At 36.6% G+C, this 17,253-nt stretch overlaps 1 protein-coding gene across 1 annotated transcript in view; it reads right to left on the bottom strand.

The window, feature by feature from the left end:
* PCDH9 (protocadherin 9) overlaps positions 1 to 17,253 on the bottom strand; it is a 708,293-nt gene that overhangs the window by 113,732 nt on the left and 577,308 nt on the right. The window lies entirely within an intron of this gene.

Here is a 17,253-nt window from a genome sequence, read left to right as displayed (position 1 = left end):
AAACAGGGAAAGGTGAATTGCCACATAGTTATAAAAATTAGTGGTAGGAGATAGATATAGAGTTGCATTTTTTTCTAACTGCTAGGAACACCTGAAAGGCTTTACCTACCTGAAATGATTCTAACCTAAGGAAACTATGCAGAAGACTAATCTATAGTTTTCCAATGCAGATTGATTGGCAAGAGTATCCTTCTAAAGCAGCAATTATAAGAGATGATGGTGGGCAGAGTTAGGAAAACAAGTTCAGGAAAGAGAGAATTTCAATGATGATAGTTAAGCCAAGATTCAGAGTGAGGAATTCTCAGAGTGCATTTGTTGTTTGAAGTACTGCTGGCTTAGAAAGGAAAGCTAGCATCATCTGCTTCTTCAACCCTATTTTTATCTCTGCACTCCAACCACAACATACCCCTCCTGGAAGCTTCTATTCTCATGTCGTCATTTTCATCCCATTTAAAACTTGTTCTATTGTCAGTGTTACCAACCTCAATATTCTGTTTGCTCGAGTGGTAGCCCTCAAGGCATGCAGGAGCAACCTGTAAATGTACTGTTCTTGCATTAAGATCTGCTTTACTAATCAAGTTCAACCCAAAATAACACAGTAGCTAGAGAGGTACAGCCATCACTTTCACTCAATTACACTCACAGTTAGAAGGCAATTATTATTACAATCATTTAATAATAAGTAATTAACGCCAGGGCCCGTATTTTTTCGTGAGCCATAGTGTGCTATGCTTAGGTGAACATTTATTGTGGAAGCATGCAATGGTCCAAACTAAATGCATACTTAATGCAAATCTTCAGCTGGTGTAAATGAGAAAAGTTCCACCAGCTATAAAAGAATAATAAGCTAGATCCAAAATAAATCTCAGGGAAGAGATACTGGTGTCCTACTTTGATGCTGAAGACAAGATTTTGAAAATGCCTTCTGTTGTCAAATCCTGAAAGCGCCTACCTTATATCAACACCTTCGCTTTGGACCCTGTTGCTGCATGTACATCTAAATTAGTTCAAATGCAGAAGTAGGAGGCTCTTCCAGGGAATACGTCCTGTTGATTCAGGCCTTCCTTCCACTTTGACATCATGGAAATCAATGCTCAAAGCCTGTTTAAGGATGACAGCAATGGCAATAGGAATTGTGCGGGGCACCCCAATGTCAATGCTGAGGCCAAACCCATCGGAACACTAAATTGCAAATGTAACTCGGCATTGCCAGCAGATGTCCCACAAGACATGCAGAAGCCTGGCCATTACTGCACATTAACTCACCACCACCATAGGAAAAATTGCTTCTCCAAATCTGAAAGCAGATCAAAGACCATATTGTACTCATGGCCCCTTGCATGGCTTCTCTTTCAGTAGATTTAGACACATCTATCACATTCAGCACAAACAACAGTTAGAGCTATTTCCACAGAGAATGTTAAGAAACCTTTTTGGGAATTGCAGAGGAAAGACATAAAAAAAGGGGTGAAGTTTGAGGGAATCACGAAAGGCCCAAAAGGGAGAGAGGAAAGTCGTCATGGTCCTGCAGGGGAAGATGAAATTCTGGTTTCAAATGGCTATCTGTCATCACAGACAGGATAAATGGCTTGACAGAATCTGCTGGTCTGTCCAGGATGTTTATTTTAACATTCTTGTTATAGCCTCCAAGAGTTATTTATGTGTTTATAAGTTTATATGTCCTCGGAGCTGGGACTTGAATCACATGTTTTTCAGTTTTGTCATCTTTCTGGTTCTTCTGAGTTTCTATCTGTGTACTGATCCATTTTCAGGAGGAAAAGAGAAAAAAAATTATAAACCATATATCCCATCTTTGTCGAGAAGTCTTCAGCCTTTTCAGTTTATGAAATAAGATCCTGTGTCATCTTTTTTTTTCCCAATATTTAAATAGATCATAGAAGTACAGCAGAGAAAGAAGAAAAGAGATTGAGAAAATCTTTATTCAGCATACATCTATAGCCATGTACTTGATGCAGTCTTGTAGGAAACATGCATTCAAGATTCATCAGCTCTTAAAAGGATCTAAAGGAAAGTTTCTCATGCGGTGAATGGTTCTTTAATCAGTGAACTGTTATAAAAAAATGTGCAGCACCTTGTTATTTTGTATTTGGTGTGAAGAGATTGGCTTGAATTCCTGTTTTCAGGACACATTCACCTATGAATGCAGTTAGAGGGACAATAGTTTTGGAAAGGTGAGGCTTTGAGGACACTCTTCTCAGTGCTTAATACAACCCCAAGCTAAACAGGAGTCTAAATTCACCGAGTTTGTTGCTCCACTCCCTTCCCCAAGCAAATCCGTGCACTGAAGCTACTCAACAGATAATGCCAAGTGCATAATTAGCTACTAAATAAATAAAAAAATGTGTATTTAAAGTTCTTGTGAATCACGTTCTTTAAAAACTACTCCTTCTTCCTTCTTGGGCACAGGCAATGCAGCAAAATTACAAAGAATACCTAGACACTAGAGGACTAAGGATTCTTTAAGTGAACCATTGTCTCTTTACAGAGCTAGCCTTACAACTATTAGTATTTCCTACAGTGTATTTCCATGTTTCAGTGCGGTGCTGGAATTTGCATGTATCTCTGTATACTTCTGTGTTCTAAAATTGGTTAAAGTAACTAAATATTGGGGAAAAAAAGTACTATCTGCATATTCATAATGCAGTGAAAGCACTCAATTTTCTCTGATTAACTAGAAAGGCTATCAAACCTAGAAAATGGAAAAGGTAGCTAAGAAGAAAAAGGATTTTTTTTTCCCTTCCCTTGGTAATAATTATTCATTCTGAGCAGAACCAATAAATAAGCAAAATTAAACAAAAAAGTCAAATTCACTTTATCTTTCTGCCATCTTACTATATGTAGATTAAAAAGTTTACTGGAATGAATAAAATCCATGAGATTTCATTTAGGAGTGAAGTCCCTAAAAAAGTCATATGCAAAAGACCACAGATTTGAAAGACTGAGGTCAGCATTCCAGGCTTTATAAGAAGAAACAGCCTTACGCCATGCTTAGATGAAAAAGAATAAAATTCATTTATTTTTATGATATCTAGTTTCATTAGTAGAATAGGTTATTACTTCAACACATTTTCCTACTATATATCCGCAGAAAAAGAATATGAAAGAAATCATACATGATAAGGTGAATTTTCCGTATTTTCCGTGTTACTTAATGTAAATTAACCACCAACATGTGTGAATGTGGATTAAAAAAGCTCTGTGTGAAACATATTAAGGAAAAAAGAAATGAACACCACCACTGTTTATTCAAATAGACCCCTAGAAGAGCTGCAAAAATTCTTGATTCTGGGGAATTACAGTCCTGGTAATAATTAGAACGGATGTAATCGGCTCACTAAATTGTAGTGGCCCAAGGTAAGGCTTTAACATTCCTGCTTCAGCCATTTGACGCATGTAAGTACAGATCGGGGACATTCTGGAGCACAGGCCCAGTTTTACAAAACGTCCTAGGAAAACGTGAACGCAATAGACATATTTTGTGATCACGAATATGAACAGGCATTCTGCAGTTTTTACATGTGTTAGCTTATTGGTAGAAACGCTGGCATAAATCAGAACATTGTGCTGCTGAGAAGTTGCAAGGGGATTGTTTTGGGAATGATTCTGTTCAACAGCAGTGGCAGGAAGAATTCCCTATGATGTTTAAGGCAGGGACTACACAGAGGCTCTCCTGGGTGATTTTCCTAATGCTTGTAAAATTGAGATATTTTGAAATAAAATCTAACTGTATACAAAGACATGGAAGACTGATGACGAGGTTAACAAACACAGCCATTCCCCAGGGTTCATTTTGGTAATACCTAAAGTCCGTGAAATTGGAAGAGGTACAATGTTCCAGCTCTGCCTCATTAATGAGATGTGAATAAACACCTTGATATCTATACTTTTTAATCTGATAAAAAGTACAAATTTATTGACACTACATATTAATGTTGATTGTGCTCCAGGTTCTCTCTTTCATATTTCCATTCCATTCTGCAAGATTTTTTTTTCCTTTTTGTCTTTCTAGCCTTTATTATCAAAACACATTATTTTTTCTTTGCTCTTAGGCAGAAAGACTCCTTGAAGCTAGAACCAACAATAAAGACGAATCAGAATTAGGAATAAGGCATGAAATTTTAATTACAGTTTTTCAAACAGTGAGGGTATTAACTTAAATGAGATTTTTTTTTGATAATTGTACTTCATTATTGAACTTTTTAAACAAAATTAATATTCAATATTTTTTCTTAAAAAATGGACAAGCCTTGGCTACTCTTCTTAGAGATTAAGTCAGTTCAAGGAACTGCAGAAGTTTTGTTATGAATAAAGACAGATGAAATAACAACTTTTTTTTTTTTTTTTTTTGACTTAAAATCTCAGTGCTGGTTCCCAAATCACTGCCCGGTCATAACTTCCCATTCTCATTCTTCGACAACTCATTTAAATAAGATTTTCTCCAGCATTTGACAAATCACAGAATAACACTAAACTAATTGACTGCACACACCCAAATTTAAACAGTTCTGGTGCAGAAGTTGGCATTTGTATTGCCTTAGCAATAGTCCACTATTATCAGACTGGAGTTAGTTCTTTGATGCTTCCTTTTTCTCTAATCTTGAAATGGAGTTGTCTTAGTTAACTTCCTTGTGGCTAAGCCTGTCCTTCTTATAAAATATCCAGAAGAATTGTGACATTTCTTGGCAGCCTGAGCAGTAGTGTCAAGCACCGAGTGAGCAAGCATTCAGTGCTTAGCCATGCATAGCCACGGCCTCATGCATAGCCCTGGTCTCAGGATTGTTGCACGGTGGCTGGGCACTGCGGAGAAACTTGTGTTGCTACTTCCCTTCTCCAACTAAATCTCCAAATCTGCCCGCCCACGGTCACTTTGCATAGGGGTGAAGGCTCAGTTTTAGCCAGCTTAACTTCAGGTAATGACTGAAAACATGGTAAGATCCTATAGACCTCTATGAAAAGACACAGACTCTTTCCAGAGCGCAAATGAATCATCCTCTGGAAATGCCTATTTCTTCATGGAGAAAAAATAGGTAATTGCGGCTCTAATTTCAGTGCTTTGAGGAGCTGCCTTACATCAAATGGATAAATCCAGGCATAAATGTACACTAGAAGTATGCAGGGGCTCCTGTTAGAGATGCATAGGAGTAAGGCAAGAGGCAAAAAAGATGTTCATACTGCACTAATAGGACCAAGGAGGATCTAAACTACAGAGGAGAAGGAGACATAGGATTGAATCATACGAGAAAGTATTTTAGGGAAGTAAGTACCGTAAATATTTTAACAGTTTTTAGTGAACAAATGAATTTTCAACTGAAAGGCATTTTTCTGTTTGCAAGTTTTCACTGTTTTTTTACTATGCAAACAAAATAGGATTTCTGTCTTTTTAAAACACTAAGGAAACACTGACTGCCCCTATGCTACAGCGGAAGTAAGTCAAAGAAGAAAGATACAGAAAATCTCGAATGATGACATAAGTTCTGAGACCTAGCCGCATACTTGATGTTAACTGAGACCACCATTAATAGGTCAAACTCTATGTCCTTTGCACAAAAGTGGAGATAATTTATTTTTTAAGTAAGAAGACCTCACAAACCCCCTAAATATTTAGGAATGGATTTTTAGTCTTCCTGGTTTTAATACAAACAAAACCAGCCTTAATATGAGAAGACAGTAACTGAACACTCTCACATCCTCTGTATTTATTCAGATTTGATGCTAAGGGTCAAATTCTGTCCTCTGATGCGCATCTCAGGGAAGGTTTAGTGTTCAGGGACTTGCAAGATCATAGGCTCCGACTCATTAATTTTGCTTTAACCCTAACTTACTTCCCAAAGGAATTGCTGCCTTCTGATAGTTTTGTAGAGAGATTTCTGTCTCCAGATGGCACACAAATACAGTTAACTTTAAATCAGTGACAATATCAAAGCAAAAGATACCATGAAACACTGCCATGTCTTTTCCTATATAGAGCAAGTTTGACAATGGTATGTTTCTCGGTTTGCCTTCTATCAACAAGAAGGAAAACAAATTAATCACATAAGTCAAGGGGGATACACAGATGCTATATTCTTCGGCAAATTTTGTAAGCTTTCTTGCAATTTATGTCGAAGAAAAATACGGGCTCAAATCCTTCCGTGCCACAGGTGATATCTGCTGAAAAATCAATAACACTAGATCATGAAGATTTGATAAGTAAATTCATTAATACTTCTAAGATTCTCAAGCAGAAGGACAGAAGTCCACAAAACCAGGTATTTCAGGCCAAAATGACTCCAAATCAATTCTTGATTTTTTTTTTTTTTTTGTGATGGATAGAAAATACGTAAGTGAAGGGAAAAAGAAAGTGAGCCACTAATAAACTGCACAGCTTCTTGCTACCACACATATGTTTATATATTGCAAATCTTTAATGTATTAAAGTAAGCAGGAATGTAAATAGATTTCCTGAATTCCTCCCAGACACACTGCATTTCTGAAAAACAAACTGTCAAAATATTCCACACAGCTTCCTCTATTTGATTTTTAGGTAGCTGTGAAAACACTTTTTATTCAAGATTTGTTCTCATACAACCTGAAGGCACTGGGCTCTCCATCTCTCAATTTTCTATATTTTACAGCATTGTTAGCATCATTCCAATTATGTTTGCTTTGATCTTGATGCAAGAGCTAGAATTCTGAAAAGTAGTAAGGACGCCTTACTTCGTGTGTATCAATGAATAATTCACTACGAAGTAACTCACAGCTCATTTATCAGTACACCTCACCTTTATTTGGGTTGAAGTGAACTTTTAAAATCATCAAGCAGCAACTTTGGAAAGACAACAACAGTGTTTTATATTTTTAAATCAGAAAATGAATAATATATTTTAAATTTTAATCTTAAAAAAATAGAAAATAAATAATTAATGTAGGTAAGCTTTACAACACGCTAAAGTGAAGGGAAAGATAATGAGAATGGATTAGCATCAGTCCTAAAACTACAGTCCCCTACCCTGGCAGATACATGGGCAATGACATTCTGTAAGAAGAATCTGCATCATATTATGTTCTTTCTCTTGCTTCTCACTTTATCAATATTCAGTGAGTATGAGCTATATTAAAGACAAGATTTTCCATGTGTACTATAGGTTGAGAACACTGCCTAACAGATCAGAGAATGCAAGGATTAGAGCCTGCAAAATGGAATCTGATAGACTTTCCCTGAGTTTAGTATTCTACCAAACCCGTTTCTGTATTTTTTCTTTACGTCTAGAAATCTGTAGACATCTAATGATGCTACAACTCAGAGCAATTTCAAATACATTTTTTCTTTTCTCAGCTACCTCACAAAAAACTGATTTGGATGTGATAAGGATAGACCAGAAAAGTATGGGGGTAAGAAAAAGGTTTGGGTTTTTTTCTTCTGTTTATCAGTCTTCCTCCTGATTAAACTGAAAAACCCCAAACAACCAAAGAAAACAAACCTGCCCACAGTTTTCCTGTGGATGCATTAAGATATATATGTTTTACTGGAAGATCCTGGAAGTCCAGTTGTCTCACCGCAGTATTGGATGGGCAGCAAAAGTATCAGTTCTACTTTTTTTTGGTGTACCTCCAAAACGCTAGATTTAATCCTCAGATTATTTTAGCAGCCTGTAGTGGGAGAGGAATGACTTCAACTCTCCATTACTCTTGGCTTTCAAATTGTTGAGCTAGAGTTAAGCTATTGTAACAGCTTTTTCAATCTTTTCAAACGTGCACTTGAATTAAGAAGTGCAGTCAAGTTGGTAAATTTAAATTGCCTTGACTCTGAAAACGTCAGTTCAAGCTGAAACAAAATTGTTTTGAAAACTAGTAATTTAATACAAATTGACTATATTACAAAGTAAGCATATATTTGAGTATGCAAGCCTCATCTAATGTTATTCATTATACTCCCTGAGAATCTGTGAAAAATTAATATTCTATACCACTTTTCCCTAGGAAACAGTATCAAATGTATTATCACACGAAAGGAGAGAAAATGTGTGTTGTAAACCCACACAATCTGATGATCAATTTTCTTTCTTGTGTTATTCCCACGTAGCAACCGAAGCACAGTGTATATGCCTCCATAGGTACTGTCCCTTTCATCCTTTGTCAAACAATGAAGATCTATAAGGGCCTAAAACCACTTCCAAATTCCAAATTATGCTGTATACATAAAGCATTCAGATAATTTTAAAGAAATGCATTTAAGTTGCTTTGCCTTCTCTGTACAGTCATTGGAGCTAAAGAAATGCCTTAAGGCCATTTCAGAATTGAAATGGGTACAGTGGCTGGGAAAGCTTATCTTTCTTCACTGTCTGGTCATTAGCACTGATAAAGTAAAATATATTAAAAAAAAAAATCTTCTGAATGTCAGTTCCTTTGGGACCCGGTGAGGATACTCTCAAAAGATCAGCTCACCTATGTGATACTCTGCACTCAGCACCTGACTCCCACTGCCATCATCATCTGCGAAATTCACCATCCACTTCCGTCTGATTTTGCAAGAACAGTGTAGCTTTCAGTCTGGCCCAAAAACCTGCTTCTTTAAAGTGCTGCATTTTCTCCCATTTTAAATAACTCAAGCAATGGGGCTTCTACCTCCTCCCCTGCAAGACTATTAGCATTGTTTTCCTCATATGCTATTCTCATTTGTATTACTAATTCACATATTTTATTACGTTCATTAATAATATGCATTGCTATAATAATAGGTATTTAGTAGTCCTTTCCTTCAACTATCAAATTTTCTTGTGAGCATGTTGTTATTAATGCTTTAGAGACTTTGTCATAAGCACAGTATCCTAAGTGGGCATTTTTTCACTGTAGCGTGACTACACTTTTCTGGTATTAATTTAGCCCTTCCTATATACTTCTTCACAACGATTATTGGTTTTGCTTTGCTAGATTATTATTCTTACTGACACTGTAATTGCTATCATATATAGCAATCTGTTTATAAATAAACATGTGGATGAACAGCAGAAAACAAGCCACCAAAATAATGTAATGAGGAGCAATTTGCATTCAGCAGAACATCACAAAATTACACAAAGTTGGAAGAGAGATATAAATATTTTTCATATTATATGCAAAACTCTAAACTTCTTTCCTAAAGAATCCGAGGCTTATCGATCACTTACTGGGAGCAAGCTCCAATCTGAGATAGGGACATACTATCAACAACGGTAGTAAACCAGACTTCACCACTAATAAAGCTGCCCAGGAAATCATTATCCCATCAAGATTAAGTTTTCGTAAACTTTCTCGTACCACAGTTGAACAAACAAAGGCCTTTCAAAGTTTCTCAACAGTAGAGAGAGAGCAATGTCCACTCCAGGATGACAAACTGGTAAGAAGGGGCCAGCAGGGACTGGAGCGGTGCATACCCCAGGAATCTGATGTTCAAGCCCCTTACACTAATGGGGCAAAGCAGGGGTGTCAGCTAGTCACCAAATGCTACAGAGTAGATATTTCCTCTCTCTTCTCTGAAAACGATCAATGGATGTGGGAAATATTTCTTGGGAAAGTCTTCATTGGAACTGGCACGTTTCTGAACAAACTACCATTTTGCTCAACTTGTGTTTTCTAACAAAAAAACCCTCTTCCTTGAAAAATCAGTTCTTCCAGTTCCAGCTGTATACTAGAAAACAAAACATAAGGCTCTTCAGTGAGCACACTGAGCCAGATCTCAGCTGATGAACTCTTGCCCCAGTGTAGCTTACCATTACAGAAATGGTATATCTTTTTTTCCTCTTTGCTCACAAGATCTTCAGTATTCACATTACGGAATATTTTCCTTCATTAAACATTTTCCCCCTAATTTTCTTTTTCTCGTTTCTTGTCTCCAACCCCCTCCTTAACTTTGCTTTATTACTGATTGTTCAGCATTTTCAGCTATATAATACGAAAAAAGAAGAGGAAAAAAAAAAGGATTTGGTCTTTCAATGGAAAAAGTTAGGGTACTTTTACTATGCTGAGAAAATACGCAAACATTTTCGAAATATTTTATAAACTTATTTTAGCCAGCAGTATTTATTAGAGAAATGCTTAATGAAATTAAGTTGGTGCCTGAGAGCAAGCTGAGCTCTGTTGATTTATGCAGGCAAAGGGTCTCACCCCACGAGTCCTTGCTACAACAGAGAGAACAATAAAGCCAAGAAAATACTGTCTTTACATGGACATACATTAGTATATACTGAATACTGAGAGCCTGGAAAGTAGCATTTTAGTCAGACTTATAAATAATTTCCATTCACGACATGTCCTTAGAAAAAGCCAGCAAATTAAATAATTAGATATATAGTTGCGGTTGACAATTTAATTTGTTTTAATGAGGACAGCAATATACCTGTTTTCAGCACAAAGAAACATTGTGCTTTGACAAAAGCACATTATGTTGTCTAACAATGAAAGTGCTGCAGAAACAACTATTGAGAGCTAATAATATGAAGTGAAATTATGACGAGATCTTTTTTCTCGTGTCATTTTATTTATGAATATTGCACACCAGAGGTTGCTGGGGCATGGTACTCTTTTACTTACAGGTTCACTAGAGAGGAGAAGAATCATAACTTTAAAAAGACAAAACTTCAAATAGATTCAGCTGTTCTTCCCCCTCACGCGTGAATGAGTAAGTATTAATCTACTTTCAGCTACCACTTCAATCACTAAAGTGACAGCATTCTTTAATTAATTTTTGTCACAATTTTAATAGTGGCAAAATGTTAGAGGAAAAAAAAAGAATTGCTATCTGGAGTTAGCTTCCACTAAAGATGGCTCTACCAGGACAAGGCCAGGCCAAAGACAACATCTGATTCTGCACTTACTGACGTCTTACACAAGCCTAGGAACTGATCATGGCTACAATTAATATGTGTAGGAGCAGTATTTGCTTCAGAAACCTGAATGGTATATAAGATAAACTCACCTGAAACCAGATATATGATCTACTGAACCACACTAGTATCTGTCTTATTTTACAGGTATCTCCATTTCTAATTCTATGGAAAAAACACCAATTAAGCAAGATAGTGATGGATGGGGATCCACAGAAATGTCATTACTCTAGTTAAAAAATAGGTTTTTCATTATTTTTTCCTATATTGTGATCTAAACCCTTGTGCTTAACATTAAAATATTCTCTTTTTTCACAATATTTCCCAGATGTCTCTGATACTGCACATGGGATTTGAAGCTGAAATACAGGCAAATTTGCACTGTTCTGTTCCTCTTAGCCAACTCACACAGCTGAAACAAGGAGGAGTGGTGCTGAGAAGGCAGGGAGCCACCTGCTCCTGCACCAGCTTCTGCAGCTGGAGGAGGAAACTCAGGGGCAAAGACCATCATCTGCTTAATCCTCCACCTGAGCAGCAGCAAACACTACTGGAAGGTGAAAACATCAGCAGGGCATCTCCACCCTCTAAAAAAAGGGACCTTTGCTGACCTCCAAGCCAGCTCAGCTAGAGCTAGGGGAATCACGAGGAGCTGACCCAGCTATTTCGCACAGCCGCGTTTTGGAATGTCCTAAAGCAGATCAAACACAGCACGAAGGATGATCACCTCAGTGTATTCGTGCTGCTGGACACTGTCTTGAGAAATGGATCTTGAGTAGCAAAGTTTTCAAATGATTTATGTAGTTTAAACAAGGAGAAATCAAAAGGCATAGTAAGTTGACAGAATATTTGATTTTGGATCATGCCCAGTTCTCAGTTTCCCAGTCCACACAGATAGAAATAGTATTTGTAAGCAAAATTAGGAGGAAATATGCTGACTATGTCGTGTTGAGAATTAAATCCCTAGCAGTACTTTTTGTTGGACAGAGTAGAGTTATGCAGTCTAAAAGTAGAAATGACATCTTTCATGGCCGCCTTAAAAAATGATGATTTCAAAGTACTACTGAAAAAAAAAGACTTACAGTTTCACAAGGGTAGAAAGGCATAGGAATTTCAAAACTGTCAACGATGAAGTTTGAAACAAGATTTAGTTAACAGAAGAGGACTTTGGTTCTTTACTTTGTAACTTGCAATGGGGCCCAACTGCAGCACAATGTCCTGCACTATTAAGTAAATCGATTAGATGTAAAGATGGAAACTATAATTTAGTGCCTCCCATTAACAGTCAGAAAGATGTCACACTGCTTGAGGATTTCCAACTAAAAAAGATAATCATGGAAGTATGGTACAAGGATCTGACTACTGCTCACAACCCTACAGCCCTGGATCACTGCACACCCTCTTGCTTCTTGTCCCTCGCACTAAATTCTGGAACCAGATTTTTGTTTGCATAATGCCCAAAAGTGTCCTTAACCTAACCTTTACATAATCTTGAGAAGACTCTCATTTCACATGAAACATTTACTCCAAGACTAAATTACACAGCTTCCTGCTTCCACCAATAAAAATGTTTTGCTGGGTGTTTATTTTCTTTAGGGTTTTGTTGTTGGTTTGGTTTTTGGGTTTTTTTTTTTGGTTTGGGGCTTTTTTTCTGTTTCTTTCTTATGTAATGGTGACGAACCTTAATGAATGTAACTCTGCCTCTTAAGTGTATGAACAGTCTTAGCAATACACACTAAAGTTAAACTTGAATTGCTTTAACAGATTTCCACCAGCACCTCCTGAATAATGCATTTATTAGACTCCCTACAATATAACCTATAATTTACTGTACAAGATGTGATAAATGACAAAAGATGAACTCTTTAGAATGTTTTGGAATGTTGTTCGGTATTCACTTCACATGCTCTCTTACACAAAGTACCTTACAACACTTACCATCCTTGCAAAATAAAGCTTAGCTCTAGTTATTAATATCTTTATTTAAATGCAGATCTAGATTTCCCCTGGAGACTGGTAAAGCTCCAGCATTGAGCTATCAGGAGAAAAGCAAACTTTGAGTCATATATTATCTGCAAAGAAAGGACTTTTCTAGTGTTTGGTGGGTTGTGGGTATTTCCCTCCCCCCCCCCTTTTTTTTTTTGATCTGCTGCCAATCTATAATTGTACATGGTTGCCTTTAACACCATAGTGTACTTTCAGTCATAGGACACTATGCAAAGTAATTACTTTCATATCATGAGTCAGTATGCAGATTACAATCTATAAATGTAACAGTAATAGGGATGAGAATGCTTGGCTTTCCTATAGCATTCTCTTATCAACATAATTCATAATTCAATAAGTTTTAAATGAAGATGTAATTACCTTTCGTTTATGGATAGGGAAACTGAGGCACGGAATGAACGTAAAGATTTCATTCCAATCTTTGCAAAACAGGTCATTAAGCTTTCTTCTTCATAAATTCTTTACGCCAGGAGACTCCAACTGTTTAGTTGAAATAAAAATGTTACAAAATTCCATAACGTGTGCTGACTCAATGTGATTTCTTCTCTGTATGCTGTCAGCTGACTTAGAACTGGTGCAGAACAGGAGAGTCTATCTTAAATGTCTTGTTCCAGGGCATTTAAAGACTAACATTTTTTCCACAAACAATTTTTAACCTAGACATGATGAAGTCAACCAATACAGCCACTGAAATAGAGTTCCAGGTATCTTTCCTTACTATGACACTGACTGTGATAACCACTTCTTTCATCACATCATAAGCTTTAACCATAGTACACTCTCCTCTCTCCTAGCCTGCCAAAGCATGGAAGAAAGCACTAGACAGTACAAAAAATGTTTTCTGATTTATATGTAAAATTGGAGTAACCTTGGTGCACAATCTTAAATAAGATTTGAAGCTGGCAAGTGGTCACTGCAATGACACAAAAGAAATTTGAGATGCAGAACACTTTCTACACTTTCTTCTTTTTCGAAGTATTGGAACAGGCTGCCCAGGGAGGTGGTAGAGTCCCCATCCCTGGAGGTGTTTAAAAACTGTGTGGATTTGGTGTTGAGCAACATGGTTTAGGGACCCTGACAGTGCAGAGTGAATGGTTGGACTCGATGATCTTGAAGGTCTCTTCCAACCAGAAGAGATTCTATGATTCTACCAAGAACTGGCAAACAAAATGTCTAAAAAAGAAAGACACATTTTCTAGGTATGGTCATTTGCTTCATACTGCACTGATCAGCAGTGAAACAGAGGACATGACCTACAAGAGACTTTGATGTTTTATTTTAATTATTTTCTGAAGTCAAAAGGACCTTTCTTTGTACAAACAGGTGGCCACATTGCAAAATAAAGATGAGTGGTTTGCAGAGATTGAGGTTAGTATGTATCTTCTGATAAAAGAGAGCACCACAAAGGATGAGAGTTTAATAATCTGATCTAAGAATTATACTCATTTGATACTGAAGAAAGTGAAAACAAGAAGAAGAGAGTGCCAACTTAACCCTACAGGTTAGAAGAGATGGAAACATTCTAGATGGCAGGAGGGAGAGAAGAATGAACAAGACAAGAGAAACACAGGTTTACAGGTCCAGGGAAAATTCCACACGCAGAGAAGGTACTCCTATAGGAAATAAATCCTATTTTGTGGGAAGGAACAGAAAACAGGTGAAAACAGCTGCCTGGCTAGTCTTGGAGGATAACCATGGCTGCTCACAACAGAAAAAAAATGATTGAGTTGGGGAAAAAAAAGAAAAATTCGTCACTTATGAATGTCAGCAATGTGCTGGAATGTCTAGTGAATGAAAAGAAAGAACCATTTCCAGAAGATGACTCAATCATTAAATGAGTCCTACCCATGACTATGAGAGATGATATTCCAGTTAACGAGACTTTATCCAGTCTGTTTCTTCCACCAGCAGAGAGATTCCAGATGATTACTCATTCTATCTTAAGAGTGTCTCTAAATTTGGAGAATGGAGATACCTTTCTCCACTGACTATAGAGAAAGCCTATAGAGCAGTTTAGACCAGATGCCTGACTTACATTACTAAAATATTATTCACAGCATAAACACAAGATTATTTATACATCTCTAGTCATTGTGCAAGAATTTATTGGTGATGGTCCATCTTAGTACAAGTGCCACCCAAATCCATAGAACTCGTGGAGAATCAGCTGAGTCAGCCAGTCAAATGACATTAAACTAACAACTACCAAGGAGGGCGTAAAGAAGAAACAAATGAACGCTCATTTAGCACAAAATCAAGATGTCAAGAATGAAATTAATCAAGGCATGAAGAAGCTTGAACAGAAATGCTTTAGTTGTCTATATATGAATGCTAGAAGCCTGGGTAATAAAAAAGAGAAATTGGAATTGGAATTGCTCTTTTATGATCTTGCTGGTATTACTGAGACCTGGTAGGAAGATTTGCATGAATAGAATGTTAAAACCACTGATATACTGCATTTAGGCAGGATTTAGTGAGGAAAAAAGAACAAAGGTACTTTATATCAAAAAAAGGGGTATTACCTGCTTCTGAGTTCTCTGGTAACTCAGAAGAAAACCATTTTGCATGTTCATAGCTTCATGCTCTAACAAACAAACAAACAAACAAAAGCTTAGATAAGGTACTCATTGATGTCTGTAAAAGACCAACAATTTAGCCTAGGGAAAAGGATGGCTGACCTGTAAGCACTGATTTCTGCTGTGTAGGTGGAAAAAAACTGCATTACAATGTGTGACTTCAACTTGAATGGCATATGCTGGAAGTCTCATGATCCTTACGATTTTTAAAAATTATTGAGAAAATAAATCATAATTAAATAAATGTCGCATCCTAAATATTCTGTTTGTCACAGCTACCTCAAACAACCAAGCAATTCTAAAAATACATGCAAACGCACGCATACACACATATCTCTCTAAAGGTTGCTTTTCTACACAAATGTTTATGACTTAATTACATCTGTTACAAGTGAAAAACAGTAAATCCAAACTGATGAGATACGGCTTCTCATCAAGTTTGTGGATGACACCATACTGAGGGGAGCTGGACTGGCTTGGTAACAGCTCTGCTGAAAAGGACCTGTAAATCCTGATGGACTGGAGGCTAAGCTTTCTTCAGCAGATATTTATTATTCCTCCTGACTATTTTACTGTAGCACTCTCAAAGAAAAAGCATGGAACCCTAGGCTAATGTCAGAATATGGCATCTTCACAACTAAAATTAAAGCTCAAACTGATCATTAAAGGTCAGAAAGCCAGGATATAGATACATTTTTTCACTTAGAAATTAAGTAAAATTCGTGAGTTCATTAAAAAACATCCATGGAACTTGGCATAGCCTTTTTAAAGTCTGTTCTTAGGACATGAACATGTTTTATTACTATTTTTGTTTTCTGTTCTGAAGTACATTCTCAAAATGAAAAACGGCTAAGATTTAGAAAACCTCTGTCTTGAAGGGAGAAAAAATGTTCTCCTTCTTAACTGGCAAACTATTATGAAACAGACTCGATAAAAGCAATGTGAAACATTCCAGGTAAGTTATGAAGATTAAAAGAAAACTAAGCAAAGTCAAGGTCAAAGTTCGGTGTTATGGTACATAACACTAAACCATAGGTCATTCTCACAGCAGAATTAACACATGAGGTTTTTTTAACTCCTGTATAAGGAATTCAACAAAGCATTACTAAGCTGTAAAATGAAAATACCAATTATTACAATACACCATTTCTCCTTTTTATCAATGTCTATCTATATAGGGCTTTTCTTCGGTGGGTTTTTGTTTGTGGTGGGGTTTTTTTGTTGGTTTTTTTTTCCTTATCTTAGGAGTGATGCTATATTAATATGATTGCATGCTTTACAACAGTGGGAGGCTGTTTGAGAAATGAAGCACCAATGACTGAACTTTGAAATTGGAGGCAGAAGGGAAAAAGAGGAATATTTTGGGAGATTTTGAAACAGCTTCTTGCATAGCTGGTGCGATGCATATGATGTGAATTACTGGCTGGAATTCCAATGTTTTCCTTTTTCTGAGATGGATAGAAATAGTTAATTTTTTTTTTTGTTTAATTATTTGGAATGTAACATTTCTTTCACTGGGTCTTTGAAACTTGATTTTAGAATTAATGGATTTTTGTGAAAACTAATTTAATTTGTAGTAGAAAACCAGATTATTTTTTTTTAGTAGTATATGTTCTTTCTCTAGTTTCAGACAATTTAAAGATGGTTTATATATTCCACAACATGCAATTTACTGAGCCTTCTAATTATGCTAAGACTCCTCCAATATTATAACTTTATTCCCTTGCAAATTTATAAATATGAAGTTTCTGTAATGTTATTTCATTGTGCTGCAGAAAAGCAAAATATGACCTTGTTCTCGACGATCCTCA

Source organism: Tauraco erythrolophus, chromosome 1, assembly GCF_009769465.1.
Source record: "Tauraco erythrolophus isolate bTauEry1 chromosome 1, bTauEry1.pri, whole genome shotgun sequence".
NCBI classification, from domain to species: domain Eukaryota; kingdom Metazoa; phylum Chordata; class Aves; order Musophagiformes; family Musophagidae; genus Tauraco; species Tauraco erythrolophus.
The sequence above is the reverse complement of the archived record's forward strand: the minus strand, read 5'-3'. Positions and strand labels throughout refer to the sequence as shown.